This window comes from Pan paniscus, chromosome X (genome assembly GCF_029289425.2).
Source record: "Pan paniscus chromosome X, NHGRI_mPanPan1-v2.0_pri, whole genome shotgun sequence".
Taxonomy (NCBI): Eukaryota; Metazoa; Chordata; class Mammalia; order Primates; family Hominidae; genus Pan; species Pan paniscus.
This window is the reverse complement of record NC_073272.2, coordinates 103,072,039-103,097,905: the sequence shown is the minus strand read 5'-3', so window position 1 is coordinate 103,097,905 and position 25,867 is coordinate 103,072,039. Positions and strand designations below refer to the sequence as shown.

Sequence of the window (25,867 nt, the reverse complement as noted above, 5' to 3'; positions counted from 1 at the left end):
ACCCCTATTAGTCCATTGGAAGGGTCTCATGTTCTCCAAAGTCGAAATAAGAATGTGACAAGGGAAATCAATATATGGAAAGCTTCGAGGGATAAACCTGAGATAAGACAGCTTCTTCACATTAATTTGAAAACTTGCTCAAGTTTCATGGAATTGAAGATTTTAAAAAGTCTCTCATTGAACCCTTCATTCCTATTCAGCCACAGAATCCTTCTCTCTATAAATATGTCTGTCTGTATCTCTAGGTCTCTCTCTTCCCTTTCAAATTCAAAGTACCAAAAGGATTTTCTGCACTCTGTTAACATTCTTCACTTCCCATGGTCCTTATCCCATTGCACTATGATGTCTGTTTCCAGGATGGCAACAAACATGATCTCACCAAGGTTAAAATCCAACTTTTGGTCACCAGGTTCAGTTTGTGTGTGTGTGTGTGTGTGTGTGTAAATATATTATCATAATGAGTATTACTTTTTAAAAGTAATCTCCTAAAACACGCATGCTTGTGCAGACTGCTTCTTCCACCTATCAACAGAGCCTTCACAGTTTCCCAGGCTCTGGAGCATGATGTACTGGACACAAATATAAGCTGTCTCAATCCCTAACTGTACAGTCTCAGGCAGAGTCCATATTCTCTCTGTCATCAGTTTTTCATCTATAAAACAGAGATTAGCCACAATTTCTACCTTGTAAGGGTGCTGTGAAAATTTAATGACTCAATACATAAATGCATATGGTACATAAGAAATTTTACTCATTTCTCTTTATATATTTTATTGGCATTAGTATCACTATAGTCATAAAAATAAGATATAGACTAAAGTTTATTCACAAGGAATGCCGTTTGTGGTATGTTGTTAGTGAGTGTATAAATTTTCTAGGGCTGCCATAACAAATTACATAAATTTATTATTTCAGAGTTCAAAAGTACAAAACCAAGGCCAAAAGTACAAAACCAAGGTCTAGACAGGGCCAACTCTTTCTGAAGACTCAGGGGAGAATCCTTCCTTTCCTCTTATATCTTTTGGTGGTTCCTACTTTATAGTTCCAATCTCTTCCTCCATCTTCACATGGCCTTTCTCCCTATCTGTGTCAAATATCCCTCTTTCTTTTATAATGATACTGGCAATTGGATGATCACATCTTTAGATCTTTAGCTTGATTAGATTTGCAAAGATCCTATTTCCAAATAAGGTATAGTGGGTGTTAGAATTAGTGCATATTTTTGAGGAGACACAATTCAACCCATTACAGTGAGGCAAGCAAGTTACAAAACTAAATGTAAGATGAAGTATCTTTTGTATGTAAATATATAAATGCACGCATACTTACATATGTACATATACATGTACCTGCAAAAGAAAACTTCTAGAAGAATATAATGTAGGTGAAATCATTACAAGGGCTTATCTTTGGGTGGTAGGATTTGGGGTATTATTTTTTCTTTTCTTTTCTTTATTTTTTTTGGGATGGAGTTTCACTCTTGTCACCCAGGCTGGAGTGCAATGGCACGATCTCGGCTCCCTGCAACCTCCCGCTCCCAGGTTCAAGTGATTCTCCTGCCTCAGCCTCCTTAGTAGCTGGGATTACAGGTGCCTGCCACCATACCTGGCTAATTTTTTTGTATTTCTAGTAGAGACGGGTTTTACTATGTTGGTCAGGCTGGTCTTGAACTCCTGACCTTATGTGATCTGCCCTCGTTGGTCCCCTAAAGTGCTGGGATTACAGGCGTGAGCCACCATGCCTGGCTATTTTTTCTTTCCTGTATCTTCTATTTTTACCTATAATAAGCACTATTCCTCTTTCAATTACACAAATATTAAAATGTCTGAAAAACATAACCATTCTGTGTTCCCAACCACAAGAAAGCTATTTACTTCAGAACAGGAACATCCCTAAGGCAGGAAGGGAGATAAGACATTTCCACAGTATTACTGAACATATTTCTCCCAAATTCAAAACCACACAGAATATTACCAATATTTAATTGTCGGCTGGGCGCGGTGGCTCATGCCTGTAATCCCAGCACTTTGGGAGGCAGAGGCGGGTGGATCACCTAAGGTCAGGAGTTCGAGACCAGCCTGACCAACATGGTGAAACCCCGTCTCTACTAAAAATACAAAATTAGCTGGGCGTGGTGATGCATGCTTGTAATCCCAGCTACTTGGGAGGCTGAGGCAGGAGAATTGCTTGGACCCAGGAGGCAGAGGTTGCAGTGAGCCAAGATTGCGCCATTGCAATCCAGCCTGGGCAACAAGTGTAAAACTCCATCTACCAAAAAAAAAAAAAAAAAAAAAATTAACGGTCTGCCTACTTAACCGAGAAAAAACAGGAAACCTTAATTTGTTTTGTTGTGCTGCTGTGCCCTGATCTTATCAGATGAAAGGCAGCTACTCATACTGGTTAGATGTAGGGGCTTGAGAGCCACACAGCCAATGTTCAAATCTAAGTCTCGACACTTGCTAGCCCTGCCTTCACTGTGCCTCAGTTCCCTTATGTTTAAACGCAGGCAACAATAGCTCCTCCTTACAGATGATGCTGAGGATTAAATAAGTATAGGTTTCGCTCTTAACAACAGTGTCAGGAACTGAGGATGTCAATAATAAATATTAACCTTTTAAAAAATCAGTGTTAACATATTGCCATTTTTATTATTATGTGAATTTTTATTGATTGGCATAGATTGCCATTCATATTACGATGTCTGTTAAAAAAAAGCAATTTGCACAGCTCTAAGTAGGATATCATCTCACGGCATTCCTAAATATGCATGGTTATATTTGCATAATAGAATTTATGAAAAAAATATAGTCACACACTACATAACAACATTTCACTTGATGAAGGACCACATATTCAATAGCAGTCCAAGATTATAATGGAGCTGAAAACTTCTTGTTGTATGTAAATTCTTGTTGTAACATTCGTAGCTCAATGCATTCCTCATGTTTCTGGTGATGCCCATGTAAACAAACCTACTATGCTGCCAGTTATATAAAAGTATAGCACATACAATTGTGTACAATACATAATACTTGATAATGATAATAAATGACTATGTTGCTGGTTTATGTGTTTATTGTACTATACATTTTATCATTACTTTAGAACATACTCTTCTACATATTAAAAAAGGTTAACTGTAAAACAGTCTCAGGCAGGTCCTTCAGGAGGTATTCAAGAAGGCATTGCTATCAATAGGAGATGACAGCCCTATGCCTGTTACTTTGCCCCCAAAGACCTTCTGGTGAGACAAGATGTGGAGGTGGAAGATAGTGATATTGATGATCCTGACCCCGTGTACCTGACCCCATGTAGGCCTAGGCTCATATGTGTGTTTGTGTCTTAGTTTCTAACAAAAAAAGTTTTTTAAAAAATTAATAGCAAAAAGCATATAGAATAAAGATACAAAGAAAGAAAATGGCCAGGCACGGTGGCTCATGCCTGTAATCCCAGAATTTTGGGAGGCCGAGGTGGGAGGATCCATTGAGCCTAAGAATTTGAGACCAGCTTGGGCAATATAATGAGACCTAGTCTCTACATAAATAAATAAATAAACAAACTAGCAGGGTGTGGTGGTGCATGCCTGTAGTTCCAGATACTCAGGAGGCTGAAGCAGGAGGATCACTTGAGCCTGGCAGGTGGAGGCTGTTGTGAGCCAAGATCAGGCCACTGCACTCCAGTCTGGGCGACAGAGCAAGACACTGTCTCAAAAAAAAAAAAAGGAGAGAAAATATTTTTTATAGCTCTACAATGTGTTTGTGTTTTAAGCAAAGTGTTATTACCAAAGAGTCAAAAAGTTAAAAAAATTAAAAAATTATAAAGTAAAAAGGTTACAGTAAACTTAGTATTGAATTTATTATTAAATTTAGTATAGCCTAACTGTACAGTGTTTATAGTCTATAGGAGTGTAATGTCCTAGACTTTCACTTTCATTCACTACTCACTCACCCAGAGCAACTTCCAGTCCTGCAAGCTCCATTCATGGTAAGTGCCCTATATAGGTGTGCCATTTTGTATCTTTTCTTTCTTTTCTTTTTCTTTTCTTTTTTTCTTTTTTTTTTTTTTTTTGAGACAGGGTCTCACTCTTTCGCCCAGGCTGGAGTACAGTAGCACGATCTGGGCTCACTGTAACCTCCACCTCCCTGGCTCAAGTGATTCTCATGCCTCAGCCTCCTAAGTAGCCAGGATTACAGGCACCCGCCACCATGCCCAGCTAGTTTTTGTATTTTTAGTGGAGTCAGCATTTCACCGTGTTGGCCAGGCTGGTCTCGAACTCCTGGCCTCATGTGATCCACCTGCCTCGGCCTCCCAAAGTGCTGGGATTACAGGTGTGAGCCACTGCACCTGGCCCCATTTTGTATATTTTATACCATAATTTTACTGTTTATTATTGCTTAGATATGTTTAGATACACAAATACTGACCATTTTGTTATAATTGTCTACAGTATTCAGTATAGTAACATGCTGTACAGGTTTGTAGCCTGGGAGCAACAGGCTGTACCATCTAGCCTAAGTATGTAGAATACTAGGTTTTTATAACCGCACTCCATGATATTAGCACACTGAAACAATTTAACAACACATTTCTCAAAATGTATCCCCATCATTAAGTGACACGTGACTGTATATATATTCAACTGTTAACAGTGCTTCTCCATAAGTAGTAGACTTTTACTAGTTTTTAATTTTTTTTTTTTTTGCTTTCCTCACTTTTCCATTTTTATCTACAACAAAAGTGTCTTGGTTTTGGAGGTGAAAATAATAATCAGAAAAAATAAATATCACCAGCCCTACCCCATAAGACGGTTCAGCTTTGGAATGGGGAACACCTCTAAGCCAAGGGAATTAAGTAGTAGGGTGGTCCCAGAACTAATGTATGAATCTATCCACATGGTAACCCCAATTGGGCAGCTTCAGGGAAATTACAGACACCTAGGAGAAGGGCCAACATGTCTCTCAAATGAAGCTTACATTTAGCAGTCAGTATCCACAGAAATCCACTCTCCAGGATTTCAGTGATGGTCACAAGATGAAAGTAGTTTCACAGCATGCTTCTCTCTGCACTCTCCCAAAGAAAGCCCCTTGAATGGAGAGTAGGCTCCTCTGTTTACCCACCTAGTTAGCCAAGCAGTGACTGCCACAGGGGTGGGAAAGAGGGAGGGACTGCATGAAACCACCCAGGGGTCAGCACCACAGCTTCCAGAGAGGAAGGATCCTAACACAGCTGGGTTTGGGGTAAAAGTTGAGTCACAGTCTCACTGAGCAAAGAACTGCAGGAACAATCAGCACATGTGAATTAAAACACTTTCGAAATACCTTCCCTGTGCAATTAAAAATATTAGAAGAAAAGGAAGGAAAATATACACAAACCCAACAATTCTAACACAAAATCAGATCAAGTTCTAAATAAGATTCACCCCTAAGCCAATAAGGGATTTGGGTGGTAGACTGGCATATCTTTTACCAGCATATCCCAGATTAGGTTCTGGATTAGGCCTTGAAGGGTTACAGTGAGCATGAAAGACAGATAATTTGGCCCAGACAAATGGGAAGTTGTTTCATATCAGGAAACACTGAGACATTGTTTTAGGCCAGTTAGCTCCAGAGAAACTCTAAGACTTTGAACACGCTGGGAAAAAGCATTTGAAAACAGTATCTACAGGTTGTTTGTGCTCCCTATAGCATATAAACTGAGAAAATGGGTATGTCTGTTTTAGTAAGTCTGCAAGAGTACACATGACAAGGAGGCCATGCAGCTCCCACTGTTGAAATGTGATTGTGTGTTTGTTCTCCTCATGTTTCTTCATTTTTTTCCTTTTTTTCCATGAGGTAGCCAGGCATCTATAGAAAAAACATGCTACAAAACAATACCATTCTCACTTACAGATATATGCATATGTAATAAAAGTATAGGGCAATGTCTTTAAAATCTAAAACCCGAATTCTGCATAGTGGTTACCTCTGAGAAAGAAGGAGGCTTGCAATCAGAGAAGTCTTCAAAGTGAGTTTCAACTGCATATATAGTATTACATATGTCAACATGAGAACAGGGATGTCTCTTACATTCTATAATTTTTGTATTTCTGAAATATTTCGTAACAACTGTTTCATTGAAGCTTACTTCTGGCTTTTAAAAAGAACCATACTAATTTAGAAATTGTGGAAAACATAGTTAAGTCAAGAGATGAAGAATTAAGTACCGACCCACCGCTCATTAATTTTGAAGAATGTATCCTTTTTTGTGCAGTTCCTCCCATTTTATTCTCTACGCAGTCATATTTAATGTATGAGTTTCATTTATCTGGAGACTCAACATTTCCTAAACATCATAAAACCAGTAATTAAATGTGCCCCAATTTTCTCCTCACTTTACTGATGCCAATGCCCACGTCCTTAACCATTAGGTATACAATCTTTTTCTGTGTAAGGACAGAGACCAACACAGGGGAAGTGACTCCCCATGGTCCTGTACACGAGGACAGATCTGGTATTGGGGGCCAAGGTCTCCTGATTTCAGTCCATTGCACAGCAGACCCATCTTCATGTTCTGTTATTCTGTGCTGTCTCCTTTCTGGCCCACAGTGGGAAGCTGCTATTTCAGCATCCAAATAGAAGTTTAAAAAGAAGAGAAGAACACAACAAATAAAAAGTAATGAGGCTATAATTTGCTTCCTTATTTCCACCATCCTCAGTATCTCATCTTAGAAAGAAATAGCACCAAAGCTTATACGTCATATAAATATGTATGCATTTCTTTTTCTGATGGTTCAAATCCATTGATCTCTTTGAGATGTTGATGTTTAAGTCATCTCTTGTGGGAGGGAGAACATAAGGGAGATTATACATATATTTGTTGAAGTATTAGGTACCATGTGCTTTATTTACGTTTGCTCATTCCTCCTCTTGGCTCTCTGAAGTAAATGTCATTATGCCCATTTTATAGGTTAGCAAGGTCAGGTTCAATAAGGGTAACTCACTGCTAGAGGGTCATATTCATCTATCAAGAGGCAGGAATGGGGTATTATGCAAAATACTCATTTATATATATTATTTCCCAAAGTTATCAGATTATATGTATGTTTCAGCAATTTTTCTTTCTCACTCAGCATGGTAGCCTAGGATATTAGTTTTCAGTCCTTTAGTTACTGTAATCTGGCATAGTTTTGAAAATTTAATGGGTATATAATTGTTTTTTAATGTGAATTATCTGTTAATATTATTTTCTCTATTCATTAGTAAGACTTCATTCCATATCAAGGATGTAGTGTTAAGGATTTAATATAAAAGTAACCACTGAAACAAAACAATAACCATGCTAACTACTAAATAAATAGGAAGAGGAAATCAAACACATGACCTAGTGAAAGGCTATATAATTTCCTTATATTTATAGACAATACTACAGAACTGAACTTAAATGACCAAAGACTTTGATCATATTGTGGCAAGTCAATTCTCCCTGACAATCACATAGGCAGGCCTGCATGACAGTCACACAGACAGGCCTGCATAGCACCCCAGTTACACAGACAAATTTCCACAGCGCTGCCTTAACATTGAGCAAATAGTTAAACCTAGGGAAATTGTTGCCCAGACATCAAAGCTAGAAATGACACATATGGTCAGTAGGAGCCTTGTGTGGGCTTCTCCCTTGCTGGAGCAAGCCAAAATAATAGACACAGTTTTACAATAGGACCCATCTCGGGTCGACAAAATCTGAGAGAAGTCAAGGTAACAGAGGCAGCTGTTTGAACAGATTCATTAGAGAGTCTAAGGCAGCTCTCTGGACCAAGCTGTAAAGGAGACAAGATAGAAACAATCACTCTGGTACGACAGTAGACAGTCCTTGAAGGTACTGGGGCCCTTTTAATCAGACTTAGCAAGGATTTTTTTGCCTCTGACCTTCTAGTTGAAACAAAATTAGTTACCAATAGACTTAGGCGAATGCCGTACTGCACGTAGGGACATAACCCCAACCTATATAAGCCTTAAGAAAATTTAACACCTTGAGTTGGTCTGGTGGAATTATCTCTGGCCTTCTCCCTGTATCCAGTTACAGTAATAAATTCTCTTCTTTCCTAGTTTGTCTGCTTCTTGTTATTGGGCCTCGAGAAAATGCAGCCGGACCTGGCTTGGTTCCAGGAACAATAAGAATAAAGGTAAATGGACTTAATTCACCTATTAAAGTATTTGTAAATTTCCCATTGAAGCAAAATCCAAAATTATGCTTTTTCATGAGATATACCTTAAACAAATGAATTCAGGTAGGTTAACAGTTTAAAAATAAGTAAATATATACCAAGCAATTGACCATATCAAGAAAGCAGGAATTATAATCTTGATATTTGAGAGAGTAGAATTGAGACCAAAATGGATTTAAAGAGGTAAAAAGGCACAGTTGATAATGCTAAAGGCTACAATTCACAAGGAAAATGTGAGATACTAATACTTATATACCAAAGCACACAATACTTCCCTGAATTCAAAAATGTTCAAGTGGAGAAAAAAATTAATAATTATAGAGAAGACCTAAACAACCAAGTCCCAAGAGTACAGCTTATAAATAGCCACAGTGAACTATGAAGCCTGATATTAAGCAATACACATGCTTTTCAAATGAGCATGGAACATTCATGAAAATGGATTCTATCTGAGGCTGTTAACAAAATCTTGGGCCCAATGAGAATAGATTAAAATTGCAGAATTTGATGAGGATAATGATGAAAGCAACATATCAAAATCTAGCTAGAGTAGCTGTCAGAAGATATTATAAAGCATTAAATATCTACATGAATAAAAAAGAAAATTAAATATTCAATTTTAAAATCCTGATTTAAAAACCCACAAAGTAAATAAAATAATGCAGATGGAAAAAAATAGTTAAGGGCAAAAGCAGAAATGAATGGGCTAAGCAATAACATCCTTGTTAAAGATCAAAGTGTTGGGATGGGAAAAAAGCAAATACTGGCATTGTGGATGATGCACCAAATACCATGCTTGGACTTGAGGAAGGTCTCCCAACAAACTCCTTATAATGCTTCCTTGAATGTAAGGATTAGGGGTGTGTGTGTGTGTGTGTGTGTGCAGACAGTGAAAAAATGCAAAACAATACTACATTTTGTTTAGGGAGTTCTCATATGGAGTAAAAGAAAAAAGTAGTATAGGGGAATTATAATTATCTCACTGTGGATATGATTATCTCTAGGGAAGAAAGAAAGGGACACAATCAGGGAGGAGTAAACTTTTTTCCTAACATGGATTATCTTTATAGCTCTCTATACATTTCCTCTAAAATATTTCATAAGTAGCGGAGGTTTAAGGGATTACAGTTTTTAATCATAAATATAATCCATACTCAGCAAATGTTTAATATTGAGCCAAGTGCAGAGGTTAAAAATATCAATACCCAGTAACTCTATCATGATTGAAATTAAGATTGTGTTATGTCATTCCAGTGGTTATTTTTTCGTGCATATATACACATGTACTGCAAATTATATATACAATTCATGTAACTACTATAACCATATGTGCAGTTTATTGTCTTTTTTTATATCTTTTGCTTTTATCTTAAATACTAACACAGTGATGAAGTGTTCTGATTAAATGACAAGGTATAAGATCGAACATCTTACTCTTTCCAGTTGACCCAGCCCCAATTCTTGAACAATGCATTGGAATGGAAATGCCATACCTGCAGCATATTAAATAATGTTATATGCCTGGGTGTACTCAAGAGCTTTCTATAGACTTACTTTAATTTGCATGCTACCCAACAGTTATAAAATTACAGGTTTGAGGAACATTGTAATACCAGATAGTATAATCTCCACTCCTATCATCCAGCCTTTGGATGGATAGTACAAATAGTAATAATAATAAATGATAATATAAGATGACAACAATTATAGGACATATGGTAGATAAGTTACTTGCTCTAAATTACACAAACAGCAGTTAATGGTTCCCAGGGTCAAATCCAAGTTTTTGTAATCCCAAAGCCCACACCCCAGTCCACCGTTTCTTTTAAAAAATATTATTATTAATATTTTATAAGTACATAAACACATATACACATATACACATACAGGTTTTACATGAAAAGGTTTTTTTCTGGACAAATACACAATAACTCCAAAATAGTGGTGCCACTAGGAAGGGCAGTTTGGAGTCTGGAGAGAAATGGAGGTTACTTTGCATATAGAAGACTTTATAGGTAAATAATTCGCAAATATTTGGAGAAATTTCCTCTAGTAAAGGAAAGCATTGGTTAAAAGAACATCCTTTGACATTAGACAGCCTTGTATTTGTGTTTGGTTTTGTCACTTACTACATCTTAAGCAATTACTTACACCCTCTAAGCCTCAGTTTCCTTTCTACAAAAAAGATTAAAATGGTGGACACATACAAAGAAAGTATTAATTAAGATAAAACATGTAACATAACACAGGGCCTGGCACAGAGTAATCACTTAATTAATGCCATATATTATTTTTATTTCTAATAGTAGCAATAGCTCAAGACGGTTGGATGTACAGTATTTTTGGCTTCCAATGAGAGCTGTTGTCAAGACATTCTTGCAATGGCTGCCATTCTACATGAGAGCCTCTTATTCATGGTGCCATGACAAGCTAATGTGTCACAATCATTGTGTGTATTATAAGTAACTTGTTACTTGTAATACTTTACTGAAGCTTGAGGATTGTTTATGTTATAGATGAATCAGTGTTGTACCCATAAAAACTCTCTCACTCTCTTGAATTATGAAATAATTTTCTGAGTGGGAGAGAAAGGGGTGGAGTTATTCATAGCTATACAGCTGAGAATTGTGGACAACACTAGGTGTGCCAGTGGGAGTGTGACATGTATGTGAAAACCACATCATCACAAGATAATAGTCCTTTGCTCTGGAGGGCAACTAGTTTAAAGTCAGTAAACATGAAGTTTCAGATGATTTAAGGGTTCCCTATCCACTGTTTCTATATTGAGTGTCTTTCTGTGTTAGGACTTAGACCAAGAAAGGGAAAGTACTCACTGAATGTCCTATGGTCAGTTGATAGGTCTGGCAAGAGGGATACAGGTTTGATGACTCCCATCTTCTGTCTATCTGACCGATTTTATTATTTGCTCTTATGTAGTGTTTCTTCTTCCTGGGGCTCAATAAGAAATTCCTTTATGCATGTCACACTAGAAAGAAAATAAGAGAGCAGAAAGTATGTGGAATAAAAGAAATGATGAGATAGAACCAACATTCACTTCTTGCTGCTACATTTCCTGCTCTCTGTTTAAAATTTATTTCACAGTGCACAGGTATTTTCTCTTTGAACCTACAAGAATGTAACCCCAAGATTCAATTCAAAAAGGCAAAAAGGCAGAAGCACAAGGTTCATTCTTGGCAGAACAAATTATAACAGCAGAAGACTCAAAATGTGACAGATGTCCACCAATAAGGGACTGATCGAGTAACCTAAGATACATCTACTCCTAGAGTATAATGCAGATATAACAAGCAATGAGAACTCCCACTCTATTATGTAGTGATCTCCAAAATACATACTGTTAAGTGAATAAAAAGCAAAGAAAAAAATATGTAGAGCTGCTGCTGCCCAATATGGTAGGCACTAGCCACTGATGGCTATTTCTTCCTGATGTACAAAATACATTCATTCCAGCTCAGTAGCTCCTAAAGTCTTAATTCATTCTAGCATCAACTCAAAAGTCCAAGATCCAGAGTCTCATCTAAATCAGTTATGATTGAGACTCAAAACCCAATTCATCCTAAGGCAAATTCCTTCCAGCTGTGAGCTTGTGAATCAAAACAAGCTGTCTACTCCCAAAATACAATAGTGACACAGGTGTAGAGTAAACATTCCCATTCTAAAAGGGAGACACAGGCAAAAAGAAAGGAGTAACAGGCCTCAAGCATAGTCCAAAACCCAACAGGGCCAAAAACATTAAGTCTTTTTTTGTTGTTGTTTTTTTGACAGTTTCCCATTTTGTCACCCAGGCTGGAGTGCCATAGCATGATCTTGGCTTACTGCAACCTCTGCCTCTAGGGCTCAAGCAATCCTCCTTCCTTAGCTTCCAGAGTAGCTGAGACCACAGATGTGCATCACCATGCCCAGCTAATTTTTGTATGTTTTGTAGAGACGGGGTTTCACCATATTGCCCAGGCTGGTCTCAAACTCCTGAGCTCAAGCAGTCCACGCGCCTTGGCCTCCCAAAGTGCTGGGATTACAGATGTGAGCCACTGTGCAAGGCCCATTAAGTCTTAAAGCTAGAGAATCATTCTCTTTTGACTCCATGTCCTGAATACTGGGCTCACTGGGATGGGAACTGGGCCCTCAAAGCCATAGGCAGTCTGGCCTCTATGGGTTTGCTGTACTCAGTCTACTCACCAGCTCTCACAAATTGGAGTCTCATGCCTGCAGCTTTCTGAGGCTGGAGTTGCACACTGGTAACTCTATAGTTTCGGGGTCTCTGAGATGGCCATACTCAACAGCTCACTAGGTATTGCCCTAGTAGGGGCTCTTTGTGGTAGCTCCATCCCTGCAAGTCTCTGCCTGGATCTCCAGGCTGTCTGAGACATCCTTTCAAATCTAGGAGGAGGAAGTCATGCCCTCACAGCTCTTGCACTCTGTATGCCTTTAGAATTAGCAGCATATGGATACCACTAATGTTTACAGCTTGTATCTTCTGAAGCTGCAGATTGAGCCACACCTGCGGTCACTTGGGCCACAGCAACTGGGGTGGCTGAGGAGCACTGTCCTGAAATGTGGGAAGAAGAGACCCAAGTGTCTCTTTGCAGCAAGCCCATGGAAGGCATCCTGGGCTGGTCCCCCTATAGCTCTGGGTCTGTGACAAGAGGGGCAGCCTCAAAGATCTCTGAAATACTTTGGGGGACTTTTTCTCATTGTCTTGATGAATAGCATCTGGCTCCCTTCCATCCATGGTAACCTCTTTAGCAAGTAGTTGCTTGGCCACACCCTTAGTATTCTCTCCTGAACACCCTTTTCATTCTACATGGCCAGGCTGTAAATTTTTCTAACTTTTTTTTTGCTCTGCTTCTCTTTTAATTACAAATCGTACTTTAAGTCACTTATTTCTTCTCACATCTCACTGTATGTGGTTAAAAGTAGCTGTGTAGCAGCCTGAATACTTTGATGCTTAGAGATTTCTTCCACCAGATACCCTACTTCATCACTCTTAAGTTCTGCATTCCATAAAGCCCTAGAACATGGACAAAATTCAGCCAAGGTCTTTGCTACTTTATAACAGGATGGCCTTTACACCAGTTTCCTACATTGTTCCTCATTTCTTTTCTTTCTTTCTTTTTTTTAATGCAGTTTGTTGCCTAGGCTGGAGTGCAATGGCGCGATCCTGGCTCACTGCAACCTCTGCCTCCTGGGTTCAAGCGATTCTCCTGCCTCAGCCTTCTAAGTAGCTGGGATTACAGGCACCTGCCACCATGCCTGGCTAATTGTTTTTTATTTTTAGTAGACACAGGGTTTCACCATGTTGGCCAGGCTGGTCTCGAACTCCTGACCTCAGGTGATCCAGCCGCCTCAGCCTCCCAAAGTGCTGGGATTACAGGCATCAGCCACTGTGCCCAGGCTGTCCATCATTTCTGTCTGAGACTTTATCAGAATGGTCTTTACTGTCCATATTTCTACCAATATTCTGGTCACCATCCCTTGAAGTACTTTAAGGCTTAAATACTATCTAAGAAGATTCAGACTTTTCCTACAGCTCTGCTCTTCTGAGTCCTCACTAGAATTGCCATTATAGCTCCATTTATGGCAGTCTAGGCTTTTTCTAGCCTGTTCATTCAAATTCTTCCAGTCTCTACCCATCACTACCTAGCTCCAAAGCTGCTTCCACATTTTCAGGTATTTGTTATAGCCACAGCCCATGTCTCGGTACCAATTTTCTGTTAGTCCATTTTCTGCTGTTATAACAGAATAGTACAGACTGGGTAATTTATAAATAAATAAAATTTATTTCTCACAGTTCTGGAGACTGGGAAGTCCAAAAGCATGGCTCCAGCATCTGGCAAGGGCCTTCATGCTACATCATAACTTGGCAGAAGGGCAAGTGAGCACATGAGACAGAAAGAGGAAGTAGGACTGAACTCATTCAGTAGTTTAGGAGCCCACTCTCATGATAACTAGCCCACTCCCACAATAACAGCATTAATCCACTCATAAGGGTGGATCCCTTATGGGCTAATCACTGCTTAAAGTCACCTCTTCTTAATACTGTTACAATGGCTGTTATATTTCAATTGGAGGGGACATTCAAAGTATAGCACCCAACAACCTCTTCTGTATATGATGCCCCACCAAGGGTTAGGGACTGGTCATTGTACAATCCCCATGCCTGTTCACTCAACAACCCCTTTGGTGATGATGATGAGGTTGATGATGGTGGAAGTGAAATCCTCTGCCTGGGGCCAAGAGACCTTGGTATGTGGATCATGTGAATTGACTGGCATTTAAGATGGCAGACAGGCTTATTCAGAATAACAGGTGCTTCCTGTGGGACAAAGATCTGGAGGGTAGGAAACTAATGTTGACAAAACTAATTATAAAGAAGATGTACTCTAAGTTGTATCTCCTTTAATCTTAACATTTATTCAAGTAACCTATTATTAAATGCATAGTTTAGATCAAGTTATAGGAAATTAAGAGAGGTTGTGTAAACCAGAGAAACTGCTTTGGTTATTGTCTCCTCAGGAGTGGAGTCTGGAATTTCACTAAAGCTTTTCATGTGTTCTGAAGCCTCCAGGAATCTGAATGCTCTAATCTCCCTGGACAATAACAATCAATGCTGCCCTGGTCATTGCTTAATTTATTTATATAATGATCTGTATATTAAATTATAATATTGAAAATTTTAAAACACTGTATATGACAAAATAAATCATTAAAGCTTGTCTCAGTAGGTTAGAGTAAATATGTACAAATTATATGGAGCTAATTCTCATGATATATAAAGCATTCCCAGTAGCCAATATGGAAAGAAGGTCTGATGATGTTATGGTAGGCACCCTCTAAAATTGTCCCCTATGATCCCCATTTTCCTTGTGTATTCACTCCCTGTATAATCTGTCCCATAGTGTGGGCTAGAGTTAGTGACTTGCTACTAAAAATTAAAATATGTGAGAAGGGATGGGATGTCACTTCTGAGATCAAGTGACAAAAAGCTGTGTTGTGCATTCTTATAGATGCGCTAAGGAGAGCCAGTTGCCATGATATGAGCTATCCATGTGACAATCGATGTCTCTGCCCAAGAACTATTGAGGCCCTGAGGCCTGCTAACAGCCATATAAGCTAGTTCTGCCTCTCTTTCTGATCAGAGAATCTTGTTGTACATCAATATCCTGCTCTGTAAAGACAAGGGAATGTGTCTGGGTCAGTGCTTTAGAAAGTAGAGTTCCCAGACAACCTACATCATGAGGAATATGTATTCTCTAATAGAGGGGCAGTTGTCACACTGAGGATGAATACTTGAAGGGACAGGCTCCAAATACATACAGAGTGGGGATGCACAGACTATTTAAAAGATATTGCCAAATCAACCTGGAAAGAGGTTGTACGAAGTGATATCCCCTCCCCCAATATGAGACAGAGTAGACCTACCCATATGCACACCTCACTGAAATCCTCGATGGTTTTTTAAAATACTTTGATAACATGACAGGTGGAAATTCTCTCATTTTCATCATATTTAACTGGATACTAAGGTAATTTTTAAATAATTCCCTAATAAACACTCTGTTAATCATCATTATTGCTATTTTTTAAAATGCAAAAGGGTCCAGTTACATATGCAGCCTAACAGACAATAAGCAACAAGCACATGAGCCTGTAGGTTCTCCTAGGGCTACTGCTGGCATTAAGGCTCCAGGGTGTATATGTGTGTGTGTGTGTGTGTGTGTGTGTGTGTGTGTGTGTGTGTGTGTGTATTTGTGTGGTCTCTGGTGGCTCCTAATGACAGTGCATTTGCCTAGAAGATTAAGAATGTCTCTCTGGGATATTGGTTGAGTTCAAGTTTAGAGAGGAGCTGGATCTACACGTTGTGGAGTCTTTCTGAATGACACAAGAGCTGGACCACAACTTACTTCTGAGTAGGCTGTAATCCTGTCCCCATGATAGAAAACAAGCCTGTCTGAGACCTCACCTACTCAGGTCAGTGTGGATCCCTCTAGCATGTAAGGTGTGGTAGTCTGCCTAAATCTACTTCTGAACACTGTAGCTGGGTGCTCCCATCTTGCTGCCATCAGTTGTAGAGACCTGGGAAGCTGCATCCTCTCAGCCACCTAACTCCACGGGTTCAGTCATCTGCATAAAAGCTCTGCGCTGGGAGATAAAAATTTGTGAATTATCAGCATGTTTGACACATTGTGCATCCACCCATTCAGTCATTTCTCAGTTAACAGTTACTAGGCATTAAGGCCAAACTCTACACCATCCCTTTGGTTAAGTTTTAGGCTTCCCCAGAATAGAAACAAGAAAGTGAAGTGTGGAAAGGAGGGTGTGGTAAATTCAGATGGCAGATCTAAGAAGAGATGGCTCCTTCCCACTAACAGATTAATCATAGAGACTCATCACTGATGATTGTAAAACATAATTCAGTGCCATGGACCCATTTCTACATCTTTAGTTGATATCCTCTTTACATATATTCTCCCATTTACAATCAATATTCTATGAAGAATTCTCAATACTCAACTCACTTCCCTCTGCACTTCCCTACACCTCAGTCTTCATTTCTCATCTACTGGGACTTGGTTCCCCCACCCTTCCACTGAAATGAACTCTCCCAAGTCTACAGCCACCTCTTTGTCACATTTATAGATCAAGAGTGTTGAAATAAATGTTCAAATGGAGATAAACAGGTACTTTCCCAGGGGGAAAAGGTTTCCCTCCCCCAAGACAGAATTCATTTCCTTGTGTCTATAGACAAAGATAGCATGCAATGCTATCAGTTACCTAAAAGGTAGAGTTGTAAAACAGCTTTCAGAGTCAGATAACCAGAAGGCTAAGCTGCAGACGATATGCTTTCAAATGAAGCACACATTTTACCTGACACAGCTTATACTTTTGCTTCATTGACAGGGAGTTCATAAATAGGTTTACTTTATGTTAGCAGTAATTTTTATGGCTACTTCAATAATCTTGCCTTATCTGTTTTTTATTTCTGTCTCAAGGGGTACCAAGTAGGCAATGAAATAAAGTGAAATTATAATGCTGTTCCAAACTTTGCCATGATTAAATATATTATCTAAAAGCACTAATATATCACAATTAGAAAATATAGTGGTGATGAAATATAATTGCGGTGATAGGGAGCTCTTTTGCAGTTTCCTGATAGTTAAGTCAAAATTCTTTTACTGTACCACTGAAATAATGATGCTGGAATTCTTTGGGGATATATCCATTAAGTAAAATATTTCAACTTTAAAATAAGTATGCATAAATCCATACTGATATAAGTAAATGTTTGGTGAATTAATAAAGAAAAGCATGTGAGAAGACAAACAGTCTTTATGGAATGATTGCAAATAGTATTTGTAGCTACTAACCCTCCAAGAGGTGAAGCTTAATCCTGAATGCAGGTCACACTTAGTGACTCACTTCTCAGGAACATAGTACGTGAATTGAAAAAGTTACTGTACACTGGAAAACTTGGCAAACACGACTTTAACTATGTGATGAAGGTTAACATCACCAGTGAGGTCATGTCATCATGTAAACCCAAATATTATGTGATAAGAAGGGCACTTCAACTCTGTGGTATTCTTTCTCAAATTCCATAATGCTGGTCTAATCATGAGAAAAAGACAACAGATTAAGGCTGTACTCCTCAAGAATGTCAGGGTCAATAAAATATTCTGAGAGTTCCTCATATTGTCAAGCAGAGAACTGCCATATAACCCAGCAACTTTACTCCCAGGTACATACTCAAGAGAAACGGAAACCTATGTCTACATAAAAACTTGCACAAAAAATATATGTAGCATCATAATTCATAATGGCCGAAAACTGGAAACAACTCAAGTGTTCACCAATTGATGAGTGGATAAAAAAATGTGGTATATCAATAAAAAGGAATAAAGTACTGATACATGCTACAAAATAGATAAACCTTAAAAACATTATGTGAAGTGAAAGAAGCCAGACACAAAAGATGAATATTGCATGATTCCACTTCTATGAGATGTCCAGAATAGGTAAATCTACAGAAACACAAAGCATACCTGTGATTCCTGGAGCTGGGGGTGAAAGCAGGGATCAACTGCGTTCAAGTATGATGGGACATTTTATAGTGATGGAAACCTCCAAAACTCAACTACGGTGATGGTTGCACAACTTTTGTTTACTGAAAATCATCAAGTTGTATCCTTAAAACTGTGAATTTCATTGTCTGTAATTATATTGCAAGAAAGCCTTCTGTTGTACCTCAGTAATGACCAAACTTTTTCATATGAAGGCCTTGATGCCCATGTTTTCTATACCCATGAATATATATAAAACCGTAGCTGTATCCCAGCCCTGCTGACTGTGTCCTAAGTAACTCCAAGCAATGGCAGTCTCTCCCTGCCCCACCACCACCACCCCTCACGCTGACTCGGGCTTCACTTGTATGAAAAATTCGAGTTGCACCTGATCACTTCCACATCTTCTAACTGTGGAAGAAACTGGAGAGTGGGTCCACAACAGCGTCCAGGGCCTCCACTCTAACATGACATCAGCATTATTATTTTTTACTTCTCTTGGGATTTTCTCCTGTGACTCCACCTGAGGAATCTAAATGGCATTACCTCTCTGGGTGTCAGTATTGCAATACTTATCAAAGGGCTACATAGGTGCACACCCTTTGCACCAACAATTTACCTTTTAGAAGTTTATCTTCAGGACATTGTGAAGGATGCTGATAAGCATCTGGTTATAAGTACTGTCATTCTGAAAATTCCCTTCCTTTATTTCTGGGCCTGAATTTAGGAAGAAAGACCAACCGGTACCCCAAATTATGAAGGGGCAGAAGGAAGCAGAGGGAAATGCTGTGCACACACACAAGCAGTGACAAATACACACACATGTACAGCAACCAGTTTCTGTTATTAGTACTGTAATAACCTCCAAGACAGTTAGTAGGGCTCTAAGAGGACCCATTTGGCTCACCAGTGTAAACAGCTACAGGAACTGTGCCCTTCAGCCATGCACAGACTCTGAAAAGATGTCTTCCACACAGTGTAGATAACAGGGAATATCAGAACACTCTGAATAACACAGGTTTGAGAAAACTGACGTCATATCCATAGGATGGAATTCTAGAATTCAGCAAAACAAGTTTTAATGAAGATAACGATGAGAGGTGATTTGTTGCCCGTAAGATTAGCAATGATTCACATTATTTCTAATGTGTGAAGACACAAGGTCCTTACATACTGTTATGTAAGGAATATAAGTTAGAAATAGTATTTGGATTTCACTATGTTAATATAAAATTTTACAGTTCCTAGGGTTTTGAAAGACCACTTCCAGGAACTTTTTTTTTTTTTTTTTGACAGAAATGCTTACAAATATATTTGCATATATATGAGGAGGATATTAAGTATACTATTGTTTGTAACAGGAAAAAATGTTAAAGCAACTACATTTTTATGACTGGGATACTAATTAAATGAATTTTTGGGGCACCCACATCATGAACCACCTGGTTGATAAAAAAAAAGAGACTACAATTATTTTTGGAAGGAAATTTAAAACATTATTATGGAAACGCATGTGTATGCAAAGATGATCACAATGAGGGCAAATGTGGGTCACAAAGATCACTTAGTGGCCAAGATGCATTTTTGCTTATATAGGTCTGTAGCTATTTATCCAGAGGTTTGAAAGCATAAACATAGAAATGATCATTTTGTGCTTTCACATAGCACATAAAGAGGCCACACTTTCTGTCTGGTGGCCGTCAGTATCCCTGTACAGTGGGAATGCCCATTTTTCTACTCACACTTCCAGAAAACTCTGTAGGGTGTGCATGGGCCACAGCACCTCCCTCCCACCTTCCTGCTCAGCGATGTTCAAGCTGCTGCAGTTCAGGCTTCTGTCATGAGGGGGCATCACTGTACCACTATTATCAAACTTCTCTACAAAGTGTAAGCAAGGAGCAGAAAAATACGGTATCCTCCCCTAAAACCCAGTCTATGAAAGGAACTGCAGAATGATTCTGTCTGGAAAAAAAAAACAACCCTGACAGGTGTAAAAAAGAGTGTAAAAACATACTGTGGGACATCCATAGGATGAAACACCAGGTAGGTCTGATGTGCCTTGGCTGTTGCTGGGAGGCAGGATTGGGGGAGCCCAGGGCAGCAGGAAGTGACTGAAAGGATGAGGCGCTGGAGTGGGGTCTGGGCAGCTGTGTCCACAATGTCTTGGAGAGGGGGGTCAGTGGGAGGGAGTGGGAGAAGGTCTGAGAAGCCTGTACAGGGTTGGAGTGATGGGTGGTGAACACCCTGCTCTCCAGGAGGGACCCCCCCCCTACAGCGTGGACACCTCAACCTACGCTAATGAAGGAAAAAATAAATTACTGAATGCGCTGTAGATTTGGAATCAACAGCAAATTGGCCTGCTTTAATATACAAATGGGTATTCCGAACTATTGGTATCACAGTAAAGAAAAGTTTCATAACATTACTTACTCTGCGAAATTTACCCCTTTTCATTAAGAAAGAGCAAGGAACGTGGAGATAGCTGTAATGCCTCTTGGTGGCCAGAGTCAGGATTGCAACTCTGAGTGTAGACCAGGGGACTCAGCAGCGGGCAGGGAGGGATGAAAGTTGGGAGCTTGATTAATGGGATCAGACATGGTTTTCTGGAACTTTTCACTTACATCCAGCTATCCTTCTGTATCCATCATTTTTTCTGGAATATTAACAGAAGCACTTTTTGTGGGATATCTAAATCTGAGATCAGAAGCCAGTCCTGGTCTGAACTGAAGATAATACTGCAACTGTGAGCTGTACTTGAGGTGGTGGAGCTAGACTAGCTAGAAACACACACACACACACACACTCTCCATTCATTTTTTAAAATCTGCTTTGTTTCCCCATAAAATTGGCTACAATGAATGCTTTTCCAAAGCAAAAAATATATATATATGGAATATATGTGCACATTACTTTTGTCAATCTGATGATAAGTATTTTGTTTTCAATTTTTATTAAAATACTTTTTCCCCCCGAATACAAAATTTCAAACACTATGCAAAAGCACTTCAATACATTTAAATCATCCTGCATCTCTCACTGACCCTACTCCTACCCCCTGGCCCCAAGGGGTCTGTTGTCCCTTAGGATAATGCACGCTCTCCAGACACATCCCTGTAGGTGACGTGCACACGAACATGTTCGACCCCCAACACACATCATAGTCCTCTCCAAAAGTGCAATCACAGTCCTCATCTTCTTTGACAACCTATCTTTTCCACTTAAGATACCCCTCCCTCTCCCTCCTCCTTCTTCCTCTTCCTCTTCTTCTTCCTCTCTCTCTCTCTCTCCTCTTTTCCCTTCAAAGTTAAAGCTCTAAAAATAGTTTTCTGCATTCCTTGTTAACATTCTTTATTCGCCACTAACCCCCTATCCCACTGCACTATGACTTCCATTGCCAGGATTGTAATGAATGTGATCTTACCAAGGTCACCATTCACCTTTTTGTTACTAGGGCCAGTGTTTGTATACATCTATTAACATACTAAGTATTACTTTAAATGCATTCCTAAAACATGCACGCTTGTGCAGACTGTTTCTTTCATCTAACAAATCTGTGACAGTTTTCAGGCTCTGAAGCATGACATCCTGGACACAAATCCAAGCTGTCCCACTCCCTAACTGTGTAGTCTCAGGCAAAGTCCTTATTCTCTCTGCCACTCAGTTTCTCATCTATAAAGTGGGAATCAGCAAGGATATCTCTTTTTTTGAACATTACTATTACCTTTATTTATTTTTTCAATTGATATATAATATAGGGTTACATATTTTGGGGGGTACATGTGAAAATTTAACACACTCATATATTTGTAAAGATCATATCAGTATAACTGAGATATCCATCACCTTAACTATTTGTTTTCTTTATGCTAGAAACATCTAAATTATTCTCTTAACTATTTTGAAATACACAACCTGCATTCTTAAAATCTCTAATTTTCACTACAACCAACCTTGGATGACCTAAATTTTAATTAACTTAAGAACATCTCAAAAGCACTTGGAATGACTGATCTCACAAAACAGCACTATCATTTTTCCACATGGCTGTACAAAAAGCTGAGGGGTCATACTTTATTCTGCCTTATCCCCACATACTTCACACACATAGCTACTACAGGTCTTACCCTCCCTACCTCCAAACACATCCTGTCAAGGTCCATTTCTCCCTCTACACATGGCTGCAGCATTGATACCATCAGCTTGCTCCTCCCTAGACTTCCGCAATATTTTCTAATGGTTATTCTCACACACTATCTTCTCCCTCTCTAGTCCATTCTTTGCACAGTGACCAGAGTCACTTTCTGAAAACATGAGTCAGATGATATTGTTCCCATTCTCTAACCCTCCACACTCACAATACAATCCAAACTCCTTACAATGGCTTAAACAATATTGCTCCTATCTGCCCCTTCAACCTCATCTCACCAGTCTGTGCATTGTCTGCCAGGCTCTAGGCACTTGAGCTTTTCCCTGCTCTTGGAACACACGGTGCCCATGCACATTGTATACACACTGGCAAAAAGTCAGTCTGTGCCTAGCTTCTTTTTGTTATCCAGGACTCAGCTCAAATGTCACTTACTGAAAAGGAGCTTCACTTACAACCCCATCTGTAATTATCTTTATCTTGGTCATTTAATACTCTATATGTGTTAAAACACAAATCCCCATATGAAATTACCCTGCTCATTGATCTGTTTACCTACTTATTACCAGTTTTCTCAAACTAGAAATGATATGTCCGGGGACCATGTTTGTCTTGTTCTCTGTGCTGTTTCCCCAGTGCTTAGATCAATGCTCCACACATAAATCACTGAATGAAAATTACTGAATTAAAGGAACTGGTACCTATTTCACAAAACAGAAATGACACAGATATTAAAAGCAAAGTAGTAGGAGCAACCAATGATGAAATTAGACATGAAAGGATTCAAATTTTTCATAGACCTTGTTGCAAATCCACAGCAGTGCTTTTCAAACATGGATGAGTACCACAACCAATTGGAAAAATTTCTCAAAATATAGATACCTGCCACCACATCTCCCTGTTTTTCATTCAGCTGACTTATAGTAGACCCAAATATCTACTATTTTAACAGGCAATCCATGATGATTTTGATGAAGTAGTCCACGAACCATACTTGGCAAAATTCTGATGAAAACACCTCACATTACTGTGCCATTAATTTAATGCCCACCATGGAGAACTCTAGGACATCTGGATTGTCTCTGTTAAGGTAATTACTCAAAAGTGACCGGTCCTTCCCTCCCACCTAAGATCACAGTTTGCTTTCCCATATGAGTTCATTGTTAATCTCCAGAGTATTCTTGAGTGGTCAGGAAGATTGGGAATTATTATCCTGTTGAATAGATGAGGCTGGTGGAAGGGAAGTGACTCACCTAATATGACCCAATGATGAGACTTTCATCACTTCACTCTTGCTCCAGTAGCCTGTCTAGCAGACTCCACATCACATTTGGTTTTTCTCTGTTAGCTCCTAGTTCTAGGGCACAGAGTACACCCCTTCTCTGATGTTACACTAGAAGGGAGATAAGAAAGCACATGGAATAGTGAGGAAAGAAAGAGGACAAGTAAGGAGGTTGTACGTGTGATGATGTTTTGCCTATACCCCATTCAGTTAACTGGAAGCTAAGCAATGAGGTTTTTCCTCTCCCTCAGCTTCATCTCACTGTCCCCACCACCACACAGCAGTGATACTCAAGATTGCACATGATAGGCTGGGCACAGTGGCTCACGCCTGTAATCCCAGCCCTTTGGGAGGCCAAGGTGGGCAGATCACAAGGTCAGGAGACTGAGACCGTCCTGGCTAACATGGTGAAACCCTGTCTCTACTAAAAATACAAAAAAATTAGCCAGGCATGGTGGCATGTGCCTATAATAGTCCCAGCTACTTGGAAGGCTGAGGCAGGAGAATCACTTGAACCCAGGAGGCAGAGGTTGCAGTGAGCCGAGATTGTGCCATTGCACTCCAGCCTGGGCAACAGAGCAAGACTCCATCACAAAAAAAAAAAAAAGATTGCACATAATAAGAAATGATAATAGAAATGTAGACTTAAGTCTTAGCCAAGATGGCCGAATAGGAACAGTTCCAGTCTACAGCTCCCAGTGTGAGCGACGCAGCAGACGGGTGATTTCTGCATTTCCAACTGAGGTACCAGGTTCATCTCACTAGGGAGTGCCAGACAGTGGGTGCAGCGCACCGTGCGTGAGCTGAAGCAGAGCAAAGCATTGCCTCACCCAGGAAGCTCAAGGGGTCAGGGAATTCCCTTTCCTAGTCAAAGAAAGGGGTGACAGACAGCACCTGGAAAATTGGGTCACTCCCACTCTAATACTGCGCTCTTCCAATGGGCTTAAGAAACAGCACACCAGGAGATTATATCCCGCACATAGCTCGGAGGGTCCTATGCCCACGGAGCCTCCCTCATTGCTAGCACAGCAGTCTGAGATCAAACTGCAAGGTGGCAGTGAGGCTGGGGGAGGGGCGCCCGCCATTGCTCAGGCTTGAGTAGGTAAACAAAGCAGCCAGGAAGCTCGAACTGGGTGGAGCCCACCACAGCTCAAGCAGGCCTGCCTGCTTCTGTAGGCTCCACCTCTGGGGGCAGGGCAGACAAACAAAAGACAGCAATAACCTCTGCAGACTTAAATGTCCCTGTCTGACAGCTTTGAAGAGAGTAGTGGTTCTCCCAGCACGCAGCTTGAGATCTGAGAATGGACAGACTGCCTCCTCAAGTGGGTCCCTGACTCCCGAGTAGCCTAACTGGGAGGCAGCCCCCAGTAGGGGCAGACTGACACCTCACACGGCCGGGTACTCCTCTGAGACAAAACTTCCAGAGGAACGATCAGACAGCAACATTTGCTGTTCACCAATATGCACTGTTCTGCAGCCTCCGCTGCTGATACCCAGGCAAACAGGGTCTGGAGTGGACCTCCGGTAAACTCCAACACACCTGCAGCTGAGGGTCCTGACTGTTAGAAGGAAAACTAACAAACAGAAAGGACATCCACACCAAAAACCCATCTGTATGTCAACATCATCAAAGACCAAAGGTAGATAAAACCACAAAAATGGGGAAAAAACAGAGCAGAAAAACCGGAAACACTAAAAATCAGAGTGCCTCTCCTCCTCCAAAGGAACACAGCTCCTCACCAGCCACAGAACAAAGCTGGATGGAGAATGACTTTGACGAGTTGAGAGAGGAAGTGTTCAGAAGATCAAACTACTCCAAGCTAAAGGAGGAAGTATGAACCAATGGCAAAGAAGTTAAAAACCTTGAAAAAAGATTAGATGAATGGCTAACTAGAATAACCAATGCAGAGAAGTCCTTAAAGGACCTGATGGAGCTGAAAACCAGGCACGAGAAATACGTGACGAATGCACAAGCCTCAGTAACCGATGAGATCAACTGGAAGAAAGGGTATCAGCGATGGAAGACGAAATGAATGAAATGAAGTGTGAAGAGAAGTTTAGAGAAAAAAGAATAAAAAGAAACAAACAAAGCCTCCAAGAAATATGGGACTATGTGAAAATACCAAATCTACATCTAATTGGTGTACCTGAAAGTGACG

The 25,867-nt window shown here is 39.9% G+C and overlaps 1 long non-coding RNA gene across 9 annotated transcripts in view; it reads right to left on the bottom strand.

Moving 5' to 3' along the window:
- LOC100989489 (uncharacterized) overlaps positions 1 to 25,867 on the bottom strand; it is a 96,254-nt gene that overhangs the window by 15,946 nt on the left and 54,441 nt on the right. For 3 of the 9 annotated variants that reach the window (XR_008622860.2, XR_010111344.1, XR_010111348.1), the window contains 5 exons: positions 23,680 to 23,819; positions 20,713 to 20,935; positions 19,190 to 19,338; positions 16,185 to 16,363; positions 11,038 to 11,189 (listed from right to left, as the gene is read on the bottom strand). This is a non-coding gene — a long non-coding RNA (uncharacterized LOC100989489). Of the gene's footprint in view, positions 1 to 11,037; positions 11,190 to 16,184; positions 16,364 to 18,264; positions 18,387 to 18,670; positions 18,815 to 18,901; positions 19,000 to 19,189; positions 19,339 to 20,712; positions 20,936 to 23,679; positions 23,820 to 25,867 lie in introns of all 9 variants that reach the window. The other 6 variants (XR_010111346.1, XR_010111350.1, XR_010111347.1 and 3 more) reach the window with 3 other exon arrangements.